Raw genomic sequence first — 14,035 nt, forward strand, 5'->3', positions numbered from 1 at the left:
CTCCCCCTTCTCTCTATCTCTCTCCCCCCCTCTCCCCTCTCTGTCTCCCCCCTCTCCCCTCTCTCTATCTCTCTCTCTTCCTGCGACAGCGTCACACACTGATAGTCTGATGTCTCTATCAATATGAAGTCTGTATCATGACAGTCAGTCAGTCACATTCATCCTGTGTGTGTGTGTGTGTGTGTGTGTGTGTGTGTGTGTGTGTGTGTGTGTGTGTGTGTGTGTGTGTGTGTGTGTGTGATGTCTGTATCATAATGACAGACAGTCATTCATCCTTCCTGTCTCAGTGATGACTCACTGTCGTCGTAGCGACCAAATACATTTAGGCGGGAGGTTCTAACGAACCAATAAGGAGGGGGTATGGTATAACGACCAATATACCACGGCTAAGGGTGGTATACGACGCGAAGCATAGCCTGGATACAGCCCTTAGCCATGGTATATTGGCCATATACCACAAACCCCCGAGATGCCTTATTGCTATTATAAACTGGTTACCAACGTAATTAGAACAGTAAACAAGTCCAATTATTATATAATTATGTAATTGTGTAATGTGTCTTTAAATCTCGAGCTTCAAATATTTTGATGGAAGGCATCGGGTATGACTAAACCAAAACAGGAATGTAGTTTATATCTACATTTACATTTACATTTAAGTCATTCAGCAGACGCTCTTATCCAGAGCGACTGAAACGTTTTCATGAAGTTGATGATAATCTTGAAGCTTATTCATAAGACCCCGGACGTGACCCCGGACGTGACCCCGGACGTGCCCCCGTACGTGACCCCGTACGTCACCCCGGACGTGACCCCGTACCTGACCCCGGACGTGCCCCCGGACGTGACCCTGGACGTGCCCCCGGACGTGACCCCGGACGTGACCCCGTACGTGACCCCGGACGTGACCCCGGACGTGACCCCGGACGTGCCCCCGGACGTGACCCCGGACGTGACCCCGTACGTGACCCCGGACGTGACCCCGGACGTGACCCCGGACGTGCCCCCGGACGTGCCCCCGGACGTGACCCCGGACGTGACCCCGGACGTGACCCCGGACGTGACCCCGGACGTGACCCCAGACGTGACCCCGTACGTGACCCCGGACGTGACCCCAGACGTGACCCCAGACGTGACCCCGTACGTGACCCCAGACGTGACCCCGTACGTGACCCCGTACGTGACCCCGGACGTATGAGGAAGTGTCACTTTGCGTATTCTTCCTTGATACTGTGTTGGTACAGTGTAGCGACCGTGGTGATGCCTCCATTCAGCGATACCAAGTCTCCTGAACATCCTATTGAGCTCCTCTATTGGTTGTCCATTGGTTGTCTGTTGGTTGTCCATTGGTTGTCCATTGGTTGCCCATTGGATGTCCATTGGTTGTCCATTGGTTGTCCATTGGTTGTACAATGACAAGTCCATATCAAGTGAGTATCTAGAGTGGGTCTCAGCTACTGAGTAGAAACAAGTTACCCCCCTCACCCAACCACTGATACAGGGCCAGCTATATTTCCCCCCACCCAAATGGTCAAGGTTATATTGAGTGACAGGTAATCTGATCCTAGATCAGTGTTTAATGGTAACGATAAAAAACACTTAGGTTGTTTCCACATCTGGATCGCCGGCATAGGCACACACACACACACACACACACACACACACACACACACACACACACACACACACACACACACACACACACACACACACACACACACACACACACAAACACTTACGTTTCCACCACATCCGGATCGATGATGCTCTCTTGACCTGCTGCAGCTTCCTCCTCTGCTATCTCTTTCCTCTTCAGTATCCCTCGTTTATTCACCGCCGCCCCGAAGAGTGGGATCAACTTCCATCTGCCTAGAGAGGGAGGGAGGGAGGGAGGGAGGGAGGGAGGGAGGGAGGGAGGGAGGGAGGGAGGGAGCAAGGGAAGGAGAGAGATGGTAAGAGAGAAAAAGAGACCCTAACCTTAACCATAAACCTAACCCTAACTCCTAAACCTAACCTTAACCATAAACCTAACCCTAACTCCTAAACCTAACCATAAACCTAACCCTAACTCCTAAACCTAACCTTAACCATAAACCTAACCCTAACTCCTGAACCTAACCTTATCCATAAACCTAACCCTAACTCCTAAACCTAACCTTAACCATAAACCTAACCCTAACCCTAACTCCTAAACCTAACCATAAACCTAACGCTAACTCCTAAACCTAACCTTAACCATAAACCTAACCCTAACTCCTGAACCTAACCTTATCCATAAACCTAACCCTAACTCCTAAACCTAAACCTAACCATAAACCTATCCCTAACCCTAACTCCTAAACCTAACCATAAACCTAACCCTAACTCCTAAACCTAACCTTAACCATAAACCTAACCCTAACTCCTAAACCTAACCATAAACCTAACCCTAACTCCTAAACCTAACCTTAACCATTAACCATAAACCTAACCCTAACTCCTAAACCTAACCTTAACCATAAACCTAACCCTAACTCCTAAACCTAAACCTAATCCTTAACCCCTAACCCTAAATCTAAATCTAACACTAATTCTAACCATAAACCTCCTAGAAATAATCCCCAGTTCGTGGAATTTCTGTTAGTTTACCATTCTTGTGAGAACGTCCGGTATATTTAAACGTGTCTACAAGCGCTGCAGCCAGGCCTTATAATATCAGCATAAAGCTTTATCCTAACCAGAGCATAAACAGTCAACTCTACAGAATGTTAATACAGTCACACACTCACACATGCACGTCAACAGTCACTCGCTCGCACACACACACACACACACACACACACACACACACACACACACACACACACACACACACACACACACATGTAACAGGGTTGGTTATGTTTCCACTTGCCTCTAAAGAAATGTGTACTTAATGTTCAAGCATTCGTATTGGTTGGTTCAAATGATGACACTAAGGTGTGTTGTGATTGGCTCCGCTTGCAGATAGGGGGAGATCGCGAACGTCAGGTCTTCCCAGTATGAAAATGTGATGCAAGGGGTAGGTCACGTTCTGAATACTGTTTTATATTTTATATTTTACAATGTGTTCAAGTTTGCTGTACGTTACGGATTTATACATGTGTGAGTATATGGTACCTGTTAGGGATTTAGGGGCTTTCTGGGATGTGCTTTGGCATATGATTGCTGTAGATAAGTGTTAGCTAGCATACATCGTTGTAATGGTCACATAAGCCCACTGCTAACACAGTTGTCTTCATGCTACAGCTTTTGTCATCGACAGCCATCAGTACCATTAAGCCCTGCACAACTACCGTGCTGTTTCTCATTTAACAACAGGTATTTACACATGTTATATTTTGTATTGTATTTTTGTATTTTGTGACCCAGTATGAAAATGTGATGCAAGGGCTTTTGTCATCGACAGCCATCAGTACCATTAAGCCCTGCACAACTACCGTGCTGTTTCTCATTTAACAACAGAAATAAATGATGCTCAACTGGGACCGCTGGCTGATGTGATTTATTAGGGAAAAAAAACACAACGCAAGGAGAGTACGCTATACATCTGTTACACACACACACACGCACACGCACACGCACACACACACACACGCAAACACACATACACACAAACACGCACACAGACACACACACAAACACACACAAACACACATACACACACACAATAGTATGTTCATCCATCTATTTACACACTGTGGGCTTAATGGGTTTCTAGAACAGATGATTTTCACCCTTACAGGAATAACGTAGATGGAGTTATGGAGAGAGAGAACAGATGGCTTTCACTCTTTCAGGAATAAAATAGATGGATTTATGGTGTTAGAGGGAGAGAGAGAGAGAACAGAGAGAACAGAGAGAGAACAGAGACAATAGAGAGAGAACAGAGAGAGAACAGAGAGAATAGAGAGGAAGAGAGAAGAAGAGAACAGAGAGAGAGAGTACAGAGAAATAGAACAGAGAGAGTACAGAGAGAACAGAGAGAACAGAGAGAACAGAGAGAGAACAGAGAGAATAGAGAGAGAACAGAGAGAGAATAGAGAGAATAGAGAGAGAACAGAGAGAGAATAGAGAGAATAGAGAGGAAGAGAGAAGAAGAGAACAGAGAGAGAGAGTACAGAGAAATAGAACAGAGAGAGTACAGAGAGAACAGAGAGGAAGAGAACAAAGAGAATAAAGATAGAACAGAGAAAACATATAGGAAGAGAACAGAGAGAGAACAGAGAAGAAGAGAACAGAGAGAGAGAGTACAGAGAAATAGAACAGAGAGAGTACAGAGAGAACAGAGAGGAAGAGAACAAAGAGAATAAAGATAGAACAGAGAAAACATATAGGAAGAGAACAGAGAGAGAACAGAGAAGAAGAGAACAGAGAGAGAGAGTACAGAGAAATAGAACAGAGAGAGTACAGAGAGAACAGAGAAGAAGAGAACAGAGAGAGAGAGTACAGAGAAATAGAACAGAGAGAGTACAGAGAGAACAGAGAAGAAGAGAACAGAGAGAGAGAGTACAGAGAAATAGAACAGAGAGAGTACAGAGAGAACAGAGAAGAAGAGAACAGAGAGAATAAAGATAGAACAGAGAAAACATATAGGAAGAGAACAGAGAGAGAACAGAGAAGAAGAGAACAGAGAGAGAGAGTACAGAGAAATAGAACAGAGAGAGTACAGAGAGAACAGAGAAGAAGAGAACAGAGAGAGAGAGTACAGAGAAATAGAACAGAGAGAGTACAGAGAGAACAGAGAAGAAGAGAACAGAGAGAGAGAGTACAGAGAAATAGAACAGAGAGAGTACAGAGAGAACAGAGAAGAAGAGAACAGAGAGAATAAAGATAGAACAGAGAAAACATATAGGAAGAGAACAGAGAGAGAACAGAGAAGAAGAGAACAGAGAGAGAGAGTACAGAGAAATAGAACAGAGAGAGTACAGAGAGAACAGAGAAGAAGAGAACAGAGAGAGAGAGTACAGAGAAATAGAACAGAGAGAGTACAGAGAGAACAGAGAAGAAGAGAACAGAGAGAATAAAGATAGAACAGAGAAAACATATAGGAAGAGAACAGAGAGGAAAAGAACAGAAAGAGAATGAACAGAAAATAGAGATGGAACAGAGAGAACAGAGAGAGAACAGAGGGAACAGAGAGAACAGAGAGAGAACAGATGGAACAGAGAGAGAACAGAGAGAATAGAGATAGAACAGAAAGAACAGAGAGAACAGAGAGCGAGAACAGAAAAAGACAGAACAGAAAGGGAGAAAGAAAAGAGAGGTAGAGAGAACCAAGAGAGAGAACAGAGAGAAAGAACAGAGAGGAAAAAGGACAGAGAGAACAGAGAGAGAGAACAGAGGGAACAGAGAGAGAGAACAGAGGGAACAGAGAGAGAGAACAGAGGGAACAGAGAGAGAGAACAGAGGGAACAGAGAGAGAGAACAGAGGGAACAGAGAGAGAACAGAGAGAACAGAGAGAATGGAGAGAGACAGAACATAAGAAGAGAGAAAAGAGAGGAAGAGGAAAAAGAGAGGGAGAGAACAGAGAGAGAACAGTTACAGAGAGAGAACAGAGAGAGAATAGAGAGAGAATAGAGAAAACAGAGAGAGAACAGAGAGAGAACAGAGAGAGAACAGAGAGAGAACAGAGAGAGAACAGAGAGAGAACAGAGAGAGAAAGAACAGAGAGAACAGAGAGAGAAAGAACAGAGGTAAAGAGAGGAAGAGGAAAAAGAGAGGGAGAGAACACAGAGAGAACAGTTACAGAGAGAGAACAGAGAGAGAATAGAGAGAGAATAGAGAGAGAACAGTTACAGAGAGAGAACAGAGAGAGAATAGAGAGAGAATAGAGAAAACAGAGAGAGAACAGAGAGCAGAGAGAGAACAGAGAGAGAACAGAGAGCAGAGAGAGAACAGAGAGAGAACAGAGAGAGAGAACAAAGAGAGAGAACAGAGAGAGAGAATAGAGAGAACAGAGAGAGAACAGAGAGAGAGAACAAAGAGAGAGAACAGAGAGAGAGAATAGAGAGAACAGAGAGAGAGAACCGAGAGAACAGAGAGAACAGAGAGAGAGAAAACAGAGAGAAAGAAGCAATAAAGCAGCTTGAATTTGAATTTGAGAACAGAGAGAGAACAGAGAGAGAACAGAGAGAGAACAGAGAGAGAGAGAACAGAGAGAAAGAACAGAGAGAGAACAGAGAGAGAACAGAGAGAGAACAGAGAGAGAGAGAACAGAGAGAGAACAGAGAGAGAACCCGAGAGGAAGAAAGAACAGAAAGAACAAAGAGAACAGAGAAAGAGAGAGAGAGAACCCGAGAGGAAGAAAGAACAGAAAGAACAAAGAGAACAGAGAAAGAGAGAGAGAGATCAGAGAGGAAGAAAGAACTGAGAGGAGGAGAGAAAAGAGAGAGAACAGAGAGAGAAGAGAGACCAGAGGAAGAGAATGAAAGGCAGAGAGAGAACAAGAGCCATTATCAGCGTAAACAACATCTACACCACCATGTGATGGAGAGAGAGAGCGAAAGAAAGAGAGAGAGAGACAAAAAAGAGAGCAAGGGAGAGAGAGAGAAAGAGAGAGGGAGATGATGGAGAGACCATTAATGTTGGTGACCTCAGGGATATTATGTTGTTTAATCTGCTACCCTATCTCGTACATAAGAGAAGAACACAACACACAGACACACACACACACACACACACACACACACACACACACACACACACACACACACACACACAGACAAGTGCGAGAGGTTGTCCTCTCTCTGATAAGGACTCCTCAGAGAGAGAACAGTAATACAATCTACATGAAGAACTAGTAATACTACTGGTGCAGTGTTAGCCGTGCGTAGTGTGTCGTGGAAATTCCAATCAATAATGAGGAGAGACAAGGTCAATCACCAATCAGGATATTACTTTGTTCACAACTTATTAATAGCATTGATTAATTATTGCAATAATGAAGCTGGTTGACGACCCACCCCTAGATGATTCGTTGCCCAACGAGTGGATTTGAGCCACAGCAGTTTATAGACAAGTACATCCTCCTGAATGTTCATGACAAACAACAGATGTATGGAATGGGTCACAAGGTTAGGATTTGTATGAAACATAATAATGATTCATACTAATAATTCAAGACTGTTCTCATTTTGTAGAAACCCATACCCGAGCCATCTCTACCTGGTACCTTCCAGTCAACCCCGAAGCCATGTGTCCCTGGTACCTTCCAGTCAAACCGAAGCCATGTCTCCCTGGTACCTTCCAGTCAAACCGAAGCCATCTCTCCCTGGTACCTTCCAGTCAAACCGAAGCCATGTCTCCCTGGTACCTTCCAGTCAAACCAGAGCATCTCTCCCTGGTACCTTCCAGTCAAACCAGAGCATCTCTCCCTGGTACCTTCCATTCAAACCAGAGCCATCTCTCCCTGGTACCTTCCAGTCAAACCGATGCCATGTCTCCCTGGTACCTTCCAGTTAAACCAGAGCATGTCTCCCTGGTACCTTCCAGTCAAACCAGAGCATCTCTCCCTGGTACCTTCCAGTCAAACCGATGCCATGTCTCCCTGGTACCTTCCAGTCAAACCGATGCCATCTCTCCCTGGTACCTTCCAGTTAAACCAGAGCATCTCTCCCTGGTACCTTCCAGTCAAACCAGAGCCATCTCTCCCTGGTACCTTCCAGTCAAACCAGAGCCATCTCTCCCTGGTACCTTCCAGTCAAACCAGAGCCATCTCTCCCTGGTACCTTCCAGTCAACCCCGAAGCCATGTGTCCCTGGTACCTTCCAGTCAACCCCGAAGCCATGTGTCCCTGGTACCTTCCAGTCAACCCCGAAGCCATGTGTCCCTGGTACCTTCCAGTCAAACCGATGCCATCTCTCCCTGGTACCTTCCATTCAAACCAGAGCCATCTCTCCCTGGTACCTTCCAGTCAAACCAGAGCATCTCTCCCTGGTACCTTCCAGTCAAACCAGAGCCATCTCTCCCTGGTACCTTCCATTCAAACCAGAGCCATCTCTCCCTGGTACCTTCCAGTCAAACCAGAGCATCTCTCCCTGGTACCTTCCATTCAAACCAGAGCATCTCTCCCTGGTACCTTCCAGTCAAACCAGAGCCATCTCTCCCTGGTACCTTCCATTCAAACCAGAGCATCTCTCCCTGGTACCTTCCATTCAAACCAGAGCATCTCTCCCTGGTACCTTCCATTCAAACCGAAGCCATCTCTCCCTGGTACCTTCCAGTCAAACCAGAGCCATCTCTCCCTGGTACCTTCCATTCAAACCAGAGCATCTCTCCCTGGTACCTTCCATTCAAACCAGAGCCATCTCTCCCTGGTACCTTCCAGTCAAACCGGAGCATCTCTCCCTGGTACCTTCCAGTCAAACCAGAGCATCTCTCCCTGGTACCTTCCAGTCAAACCAGAGCATCTCTCCCTGGTACCTTCCATTCAAACCAGAGCATCTCTCCCTGGTACCTTCCAGTCAAACCAGAGCATCTCTCCCTGGTACCTTCCAGTCAAACCGATGCCATCTCTCCCTGGTACCTTCCAGTCAAACCGATGCCATCTCTCCCTGGTACCTTCCAGTCAAACCAGAGCATCTCTCCCTGGTACCTTCCAGTCAAACCAGAGCATCTCTCCCTGGTACCTTCCAGTCAAACCAGAGCCATCTCTCCCTGGTACCTTCCAGTCAAACCAGAGCCATCTCTCCCTGGTACCTTCCAGTCAAACCAGAGCCATCTCTCCCTGGTACCTTCCATTCAAACCAGAGCATCTCTCCCTGGTACCTTCCAGTCAAACCAGAGCCATCTCTCCCTGGTACCTTCCATTCAAACCAGAGCATCTCTCCCTGGTACCTTCCAGTCAAACCAGAGCATCTCTCCCTGGTACCTTCCATTCAAACCAGAGCATCTCTCCCTGGTACCTTCCAGTCAAACCAGAGCCATCTCTCCCTGGTACCTTCCATTCAAACCAGAGCATCTCTCCCTGGTACCTTCCAGTCAAACCAGAGCATCTCTCCCTGGTACCTTCCAGTCAAACCAGAGCATCTCTCCCTGGTACCTTCCATTCAAACCAGAGCATCTCTCCCTGGTACCTTCCAGTCAAACCAGAGCATCTCTCCCTGGTACCTTCCATTCAAACCAGAGCATCTCTCCCTGGTACCTTCCAGTCAAACCAGAGCCATCTCTCCCTGGTACCTTCCATTCAAACCAGAGCATCTCTCCCTGGTACCTTCCAGTCAAACCAGAGCATCTCTCCCTGGTACCTTCCATTCAAACCAGAGCATCTCTCCCTGGTACCTTCCAGTCAAACCAGAGCATCTCTCCCTGGTACCTTCCATTCAAACCAGAGCATCTCTCCCTGGTACCTTCCAGTCAAACCAGAGCCATCTCTCCCTGGTACCTTCCATTCAAACCAGAGCATCTCTCCCTGGTACCTTCCAGTCAAACCAGAGCATCTCTCCCTGGTACCTTCCATTCAAACCAGAGCATCTCTCCCTGGTACCTTCCAGTCAAACCAGAGCCATCTCTCCCTGGTACCTTCCAGTCAAACCAGAACCATCTCTCCCTGGTACCTTCCAGTCAAACCAGAGCCATCTCCCTCACATGAATGGAATGTGGCATAAGGCATCGTAAATCAACTGTCAGCATTGAGCTCCAGAGGCCCAATTCAATTCACACAGACACAATATGTGACTAACCACCTGGATTCAGTCTTATGTAGCAATCACAGACAATTGTGTTTTTTACATTGGTAAAAAGTAGAGACTCAGAGCTACAAAATGGTACATCATACACTGCATTTTTGTGGAACAATGGGAAAGTAATTCTGCTTTGAAAGTTGATTAACTTGTGAACTGACTTTTGAGAAAAGGGTCATTGAATGTTTTGGTACCTACTGCAGAGCTCTCCTTTGTCTACACCCATTCAGCATTGTTCCCTCTTAAACCAGTCCTACCTATCCATTTAAGTATTCACATGTGAGGTAATGTGCTAAACAGTGAGTAGTGTAGTAAAGATTAAGACTAAAAGTCATAAAAGTAGTAGCCTATAGTAAGGAAAAATACCAGGAAAACAGAAAGTGTCCAGATAAAAATATGTTCTAATTATTAGATGATGCGTACCCAGACAGACTTGTCTAAATTGATGGGTCATGTGAAAGAAATGCTATAAGCCCCAGCCACATCCAGTGGTGGGAAAAGTATGTCATACTTGTAAATGTAAAGATACTTTAATAGAAAATGACGGAAGTAAAAGTCACCCAGTATAATACTACTTGAGTAAAAGTCTCAAGTATCAAAAGTAGAAGTATAAATCATTTCAAATTTGTTATATTAAACCAGATTGCCCAATAAATAAATAAAAATGTTTTATTGACGGATAGCCAGGGCCACACTCCAACACTCAGACATCATTTACAGATAGCCAGGGGCACACTCCAACACTCAGACATCATTTACAGATAGCCAGGGGAACACTCCAACACTCAGACATCATTTACAGATAGCCAGGGGAACACTCCAACACTCAGACATCATTTACAGATAGCCAGGGGCACGCTCCAACACTCAGACATCATTTACAGATAGCCAGGGGCACACTCCAACACTCAGACATCATTTACAGATAGCCAGGGGAACACTCCAACACTCAGACATCATTTACAGATAGCCAGGGGCACACTCCAACACTCAGACATCATTTACAGATAGCCAGGGGCACGCTCCAACACTCAGACATCATTTACAGATAGCCAGGGGAACACTCCAACACTCAGACATCATTTACAGATAGCCAGGGGCACACTACAACACTCAGACATCATTTACAGATAGCCAGGGACACACTCCAACACTCAGACATCATTTACAGATAGCCAGGGGAACACTCCAACACTCAGACATCATTTACAGATAGCCAGGGGCACACTCCAACACTCAGACATCATTTACAGATAGCCAGGGGCACGCTCCAACACTCAGACATCATTTACAGATAGCCAGGGGAACACTCCAACACTCAGACATCATTTACAGATAGCCAGGGGAACACTCCAACACTCAGACATCATTTACAGATAGCCAGGGGAACACTCCAACACTCAGACATCATTTACAGATAGCCAGGGGCATGCTCCAACACTCAGACATCATTTACAAATGAAGCATTTGTGTTTAGTGAGTCTGCCAGATCAGAGGCAGTAGGGATGACCAGGGATGTTCTCTTGATAAGTGTGTGAATTAGACAATTTTCCTGTCAAAATCTAACAAGTACTTTTGGGTGTCAGGGAAAATGTATGGAGTAAAAAGTACATTATTGTCTTTCAGAATGTGGTGAAGTAAAAGTTTCCAAAAATATAAATAGTCAAGTAATGTGCAGATACCCCCCAAAAATACTTAAGTAGTACTTTAAAGTATTTTTACTGAAGTACTTTACACCACTGCCCAAATGCCTTCACACAACATTAAAATACTTTATATACTGTTACACACACACTTATCACATAGTATTCCATACATAAGTCAAGTCCATGCACCCTGAGTAGAAATCTGAGTGAGGTGCACATGTACAGTACATAAACAGATGCATGCGCCATATATTTATGTGGTGGTCACATGATACGGTCACATGATATTGTTGTGGTATGTCAAAAGATCATGTTTTACGACAACACATAAGAATATTAGTTTTATATAGCAATATTTAGCTAAGTGGATGGATCTCTACAGAAGGTGTAAATAGAACAGCCAAATGGTTACTTACATAGTAGCAATATCAGAAATAGTGTCAGTATAAACAAAATAATATGCAGTATGTACAAGAACAATATCAAGAACGATATCAGTGATAGACGAGGTAGTTGTGTGTACAATCAGGGGTAAAGTGGCTGAGCAGCAGGATAAATAGTAGCAGCAACGTACAGCGGTGTTAAACATTTTTCTTTTACTGTCACGTTCTGACCAGTAAAGGGGTTATTTGTTATTATAGTTTGGTCAGGATGTGGCAGGGGGTGTTTGTTTAGAGTGTTTCGGGGTTTATTTGGTATGTTATTATGTAAGAGGGGTGTGTTTGTTTTGTGTTGTAGTGGTTTTTCGGTATTGTTCTGGTTTTGTATTTCTATGATTTTCTAGGTTGTGTATTTCTTTGTTGGCCTGGTATGGCTCTCAATCAGGAACAGCTGTACATCGTTGTTGCTGATTGGGAGTCATACTTAGGTAGCCCTTTTTTTCACTTGTGGTTTGTGGGAAGTAGTTTTTTGCATAGCTGTGTGTAGCCTGCATTACTGTGCGTTCGTTCGTTTTCTTGTTTTGTTTTTTCAGTGTTCAAATAAAAGTTAAAATGAGCACTCAACCCGCTGCGCCTTGGTCCACTTCATATGACGACCGTTACATTTACGTTCAAATGGCTCTCCTGTGAAATTGTGACTTGCGACATACGCCTAGTTTCCTGAAACGGGTCACATACATATAGTTATAAGAACCCCCATCAGTCATTTGATGCAATAACAGTATTATAACATAATCTTGTTATTTCACCCACAACCAGCTGTATGCCCCAAAAAACATTTCAGCGCCGACTAAAAACTCTCAGCAAAAAGGAAAGGGGAATGGGGGGGGGGGGGGGGGATTACACATCAAGGAGTGCTGGTCTAGGATCAGTTTTCACTTTTAAATCATAATGAATAACGTTGATCCTAGATCAGCACTCCTGCTCTGAGATGCTTTGTGGTTATGAGTCCTGGTCCTATACAGCCACAGCTCTGGGAGCAGTTTTACTGCTGTACAACTAGTTCTCTGTTATACTCAATATACACTGAACAAAAATATAAACGCAACATGTAAGGTGTTGGTCCCATCTTTCATGAGCTGAAATAAAAGATCCCAGAAAATGTTCTATACGCACAAAAAGCATTTTTTTTACCTCAAACTTGGTGCACAAATGTGTTTACATCCCTGTTAGAGAGAATTTCTGCTTTTCCCATATAATCCATCCACCTGACAGGTGTGGCATATCAAGAAGCTGATTAAACAGCATGATCATTACACAGGTGCACCTTGGGCTGGGGACACAAAACACAATGCCACAGATGCCTACATTTTTGACGGAGCGTGCAACTGGCATGCTGACCGCAGGAATGTCCACCAGAGCTGTTGTCAGAGAATTGAATGTTGATTTCTATACCATAAGCCACCTCCAATGTCATTTTAGGGAATTTTGCAGTACGTCGAACCGGCCTCACAATCACAGAACATGTGTATGGTGTCGTGTGGACGAGCGGTTTGCTGATGTCAATGTTGAGTGCCCCATGGTGGCAGTGGGGTTATGGTATGGGCAGGCATAAGCTACGGACAACAAACATAATTGCATTATATCGATGGCAATTTGAATGCACAGAGATACCGTGACGATATCCTGAGGCCCATTGCCGTGCCATTCATTCATTTTTTATTTGCCAAGAGAGTTTTCATCAATACTTTTCGTGGCTGTTTATTTACCACCACAGACGGAAGCTGGCACTAAGACTGCATTCAGTCAGCTGTATAAGGAAATAAGCAAACTGGAAACCGCTCACCCAGAGGTGGCGCTCCTAGTGGCCAGGGATTTTAATGCAGGGAAACTTAAATCAGTTTTACCTAATTTCTATCAACATGTTAAATACGCAACCAGAGGGAAAAAAAAACCTAGATCACCCTGTGCTCCACACACAGAGACGCATACAAAGCTCTCCCTCACCATCCATTTTGCAAATCTGACCATAATTCTATCCTTCTAATTCCTGCTTACAAGCAAAAATTAAAGCAGGAAGCAGCAGTGACTCAGTCTATAAAAAGTGGTCAGATAAAGCAGACGCTAAACTACAGGACTGTTTTGCTATCACAGACTGGAACACGTTCCGGGATTCATCCGATGGCATTGAGGAGTACACCACATCAGTCACTGGCTTCATCAATAAGTGCATTGAGGACGTCGTCCCCACAGTGACTGTACGTACATACCCCAACCAGAAGCCATGGATTACAGGCAACATTCACA

The 14,035-nt window shown here is 44.7% G+C and overlaps 1 protein-coding gene across 1 annotated transcript in view; it reads right to left on the reverse strand.

Annotated features, from left to right (window-relative positions):
- The window catches only part of LOC106578039 (5-hydroxytryptamine receptor 2C), a 256,500-nt gene that overhangs the window by 57,167 nt on the left and 185,298 nt on the right, over positions 1-14,035 (reverse strand). Inside the window, exon 2 of the mRNA XM_045701585.2 lies at positions 1,740-1,869. The gene's annotated coding sequence lies outside the window, so the exon portion shown is untranslated. The remainder of the gene's footprint in view (positions 1-1,739; positions 1,870-14,035) is intronic.

The sequence above is a fragment of the Salmo salar genome, chromosome 18 (assembly GCF_965601325.2).
Source record: "Salmo salar chromosome 18, fSalSal1, whole genome shotgun sequence".
NCBI lineage: Eukaryota > Metazoa > Chordata > Actinopteri > Salmoniformes > Salmonidae > Salmo > Salmo salar.